The sequence below is a fragment of the Orycteropus afer genome, unplaced genomic scaffold, assembly GCF_000298275.1.
Source record: "Orycteropus afer afer isolate SDZICR_OR568_19922 unplaced genomic scaffold, OryAfe1.0 scaffold00016, whole genome shotgun sequence".
Lineage (NCBI taxonomy): Eukaryota > Metazoa > Chordata > Mammalia > Tubulidentata > Orycteropodidae > Orycteropus > Orycteropus afer.
In genome coordinates this window covers 14,317,481-14,322,393 of record NW_006921603.1, presented here as the reverse complement: position 1 = coordinate 14,322,393, position 4,913 = coordinate 14,317,481, and positions in this window count along the sequence as shown.

Here is a 4,913-nt window from a genome sequence, read left to right as displayed (position 1 = left end):
TTTTGGTTTTCAGACTCCAGGTCTTTGCACATTTCATTATAATAATTGGCTTTGTCTACTCGAGCTGCTCTTTGAAATCTTCTGTTCAGCCCTGTTCCTAAGAGATGTAAAATTTGGAAGGAGTTTATGAGTACTATCTCATTTAATCCTTTCAATAGCCACATGAGATATGTTTTTCTTTAGCTCTATCAAATAGATTTAAAAAAAAAAAAAACAGCATATACTTAGCATGCTTACATAAATTGCTCAAGACACATGTGAGAGATGCTAGTGAATGGCAAAGCTCGAATCAAGGTTTGTCTGAGAGATCTAGCCCAAATCTAATACATACCCTGCAGGTCTGGTTGAAAGATGTGGTTAGAGAAGAGAGAGGAAGTGAGATGAGGCAGTATTGCCTCTAGTAGCATTCAGACCAGGGCTACTGAGGACCTAGACAAGCCACAGTGTTCATAGATCCAGATGTGCCAAAAAGCTCACAGACCTTCTTCAAAGTTTTTTATATACTGGAGCAGACCACATCCGTAAGGTATCTACTCAGCTGCTCACAGTAGATTCCACTATGGAGTTCATTACTAGTCTCATTATGGGGAATAACTATATCCATTTGCCCAGCCAGTCAAAACCAGGCCCAGCCAAGTTGACATATAAACTTAACTACCACAATTGCATCACTTGTCAACTTGGCATCTATACAGATCTCCTTCATTGGGAGCCCCAAGTCTCCTAGTCCACCTAATGGCAACCTCACCCCCTTGGCCTGGCAAGCCCTGTTCCTCTGCCCCTTAGGCATGGCAGCCCTGCCCCCTCACTTTTGGGCAGAAACCATGGTCCTATCCCACTGGCCTTCAGGAAAGGCAACTCCACACTCCAGAACCAAGTTGGTGAAGATCTGACTCTTTGAAACCTAGGAAGCTGTGGTGGTTCTACCCCCAGAGGCTATGGTCCTACCCTCTGTGGCTGAGGCAGCTCTATTTCCCATTTCCTTGATCTTGCATCTTCTGCCAATTAATATCTGAAGGCAGCCCACACTGCCAAGAAGTTCCCTGCCCAAAAGCTTTCTGCTCCATGGGCCAGAAGGCCTGCTACTCCATCTCACACTAGTCTTTTCTACCAATGAGTGCCCAAAGGCAACCCACTCTGCCAGGAAGTCTCCTGCCTAAAGACATTCAGCTTTCTCTTCCATGGGCTGTTAAGCCTGTCACTCTGTCTCATGGTAGCATCTCAGCTTTGCTGCCACCATCTCTCTGCCAGTGTCTCTGCTGGTCTCTCTGCCGGGATCTTGGGTCCAACAATGCAATCTACTCTGTTTCCACATTTTAGGTATCTGTTAGAGCAGCACCCCACTCTATTGGCACCAAATTCTGTTTTGGTTATTTAGTGCTGCCCTGGCAGAAAATACTACAAATGGATGGCTTAGACAAACAGGGATTTATTTTCTTACACTTTGTTATTAGGTGCCATTGAGTTGTCTCCGACTCATAGCAACCCTATGCACAGAAGAATGAAACACTGCCTGGTCCTATGCCAGCCTCACGATCCTTGCTATACCTAAGCTTACCATTGCAGCCACTATGTCGATCCATCTCCTTGAGGGTCATCCCCTTCTTCATTGACCCTCCACTTTACCAAGCATGATATCTGTTTCCAGGGAATGGTTCCTTCTGACAACATGACCTAAGTAGGTAAGACAAAGTCTGGCCATTCTCACTTCCAAGGAGCATTCTGGCTGCACTTCTTCCAGGACAGATTTGTTAGTTCTTTTACCACTCCATGGTACTCTTAGCACTCTTTTCCAATGTCACAACCCAAAAGCATCAACTATTCTTTGGTCTTCCTTGTTCATTGTCCAGCTCTCACATGCATAAGAGGCAATTGAAAATACCATGGCTTTGGTTAGGTGCACCTTAGTCTTCAAGGAGACATCTTTGCTCTTCATCACTTGAAAGAGGTCCTTTGCAGCAGATTTGCCCAATGCAATATGTCATCTGATGTCTTAACTGCTGCTTCCACTGGTGTTGATAGAACCAAGCAATACAAAATCTTTGACAACTTCAATGTCTCCATTTATTGTGAAGCTGTTTATTAGACAAGTTCTGAGGATTTTTGTTTTCTTTATATTGAGGTGTAATCCATACTGCAGACTAGTTTTTAATTTTCATCAGTAAGTGCTTCAAGTCATCCTCACTTTCAGCAAGCAAAGTTGTGTCATCCGTGTATCACAGGTTGTTAATGAGTCTTCCTCCAATCCTGATGCCACATTCTTCTTCATACAATCCAGTTTCTCAGATTATTTGCTCAGCATACAAATTGAATAAGTATGGTGAAAAGATACAATCTTGAGGTACACCTTTCTTGATTTCAAACCATGCAGTATCCCCTTGTTCTGCTCAAACGACAGCCTCTTGATCTATATACAGATTCCTCATGAGTATAGTCAAGTGTTCTGGAATTCCCATTCATCTCAATGTTGTCTACAATTTGTTATGGTCCACACAATCAAATGCTTTTGCATAGCCAATAAAACATAAGTAAACATCTTTCTAGTATTCTTTGCTTTCAGCTCAGATCCATTCGACATCAGCAATGATATTCCTCATTCCATGTCCTCTTCTGAATCTAGCTTGCATTTCTGGAAGCTCTCTGTCAATATACTGCTGCAACCATTTTTTAATTATCTTCAACAAGATTTTACTTGTATGTGATATTAATGACATTGTTCAATAATTTTCACATTGTGTGGGATCCCCTATCTTTGGAATAGGTACAAATATGGATCTCTTCCAGTCAGTTGGCCAGTTTTCTGGCTCCCAAATCTCTTGGTATAACCGAGTGAGTTCCTCCAGTGGGGCATCTGTTTGTTGAAACATCTCAATGGGTATCCCATCAATTCCTGGAGCCTTGTTCTTTGCCAATTCCTTCAGTGCAATTTCTACTTCTTCCCTCAATACCATTGGTTCTTGATCATATGCTACCTCTTGAAATGGATGAACATCAACCAATTCTTTTTAGTACAATGATTCTATGTATTCCTTCCATCTTCTTTTGATGCTTCCTGCATCATTCAATATTTTGCCCATAGAACCTTTCAATATTGCAACTCGAGGCTTAAATTTTTCCTCAGTTCTTTCAACTTAAGAAATGCAGAGCACATTCTTCCCTTTTGGTTTTCTAACTCCAGAGATTTGCACATTTCATTATAGTAACTGGCTTTGACTACTCGAGCTGCTCTTTGAAATCTTCTGTTCAGCTCTTTTATCTTGTGATTTCTTTCATTTGCGTTAGCTACTCTATGCCCAAGAGCAAGTTTCAGAGTCTCTTCTAACATCCATTTTGGTCTTTTTTTGCTTTCTTGTCTTTTTAATGACTTCTTGCTTTCTTCATGGTTGATGTTCTTGATGTCATCCCACAACTCTTCTGGTTTTCGGTCATTGGTTTTCAGTGCATCAAATTCTTTAAATGGTCTCTAAATTCAGGAAGGATATTATCAAGGTCATATTTTGGCTCTTGTGGACTTGTTTTAATTGTCTTCGACTTAAACTTGAACGTGCAAATGAGCAGTTGATTGTTCCACAGTCAACTCCTGGTCTTGTTTTGGCTGAAGATATTGAACTTCTCCATTGCCTCTTGCCACAGGTGTAGTCACTCTGGTTCCTGTGTATGCCATCTGGTGAATTCTATGTGTATAGTCATCACTTATGTTGTTGAAAAAAAAAAAAAGGTATTTACAATGAATCAGTCCTTGGTCTTGAAAAATTCTGTCTTGAGACCTCCAGCATTATTTCTATCTCCAAGGCAATATTTTCCAAGTACCGATAACCCTTCTTTGTCTCCAAATTTTGCATTCTTGTCACGAGTGATAATCTTGATTGTGTGTTCAGTCAATTTCAGAATCCAGAAGTTGGTAGAAATCTTCAGTTTCCTCATCTTTGGCTTTGGTGGTTGGTGCATAAATTTGAACAATGTAGTATTAATTGGTCTTCCTTGTAAGCATATGGACATTATCCTATCACTGACAGTGTTGTACTTCACGACAGATCTTGAAAAAGTCTTTGTGACAATGAAAGCCACACCATTCCTCTTCAAATTGTCATTCTCAGCATAGTAGATCATATGGTTGTCTGATCCAAAATAGCCAAAACCATTTTACAGTATGTTGTTGTTGTTAGGTACTGTCGAGTTGCTTCCGACTCATAGTGACCCCATGCACAGCAGAACAAAACACCACATGGTGCCGCTCCAGCTCCACGATCCTTGCTATACTTGAGCCCATTGTCACAGCCACCGTGTCAACCCATCTCATTGAAGGCCTTCCCCTCTTTCATTGACCCTCCATCTTACCATGCATGACATCCTTCTCCAGGGAATGGTTCCCTCTGACAACATGGCCAAAGTAGTTGAGACGAGGTCTGGCCACTCTCACTTCCAAGGAGAATCTCAGCTGCACTTCCTCCAGCACAGATCTGTTAGTTCTTTTGGCAGTCCATGGTACTTTCAGCATTCTTCACCAGCACCACAACTCAAAAGCATCAACTCTTCGGTCTTCCTTATTCATTGTCCAGCTCTCACATGCATATGAGGCGATTGGAAATATCATGGCCTGTGTCAGGCGCGCCTTAGTCCTCAAGGAGACATCCTTGCTCCTCAGCACTTGAAAGAGTTCCTTTGCAGCCGACCTGCCCAGTGCTGCATGTCGTCTAATATCCTGACTGCTGCTTCCATTAGCATTGATTGTAGAACCAAGCAATGTGAATTCTTTGACAACCTCAATCTTTTCTCCATTTATCGTGATACTGCTTATGTTCCAGTTTTGAGGATTTTTGTTTTCATTATATTGAGATGTAATCCATACTGCAGACTGTGTTCCTCAATCTTCATCAGTAAGTGCCTCAAGTCATCCTCACTTTCAGCAAGCA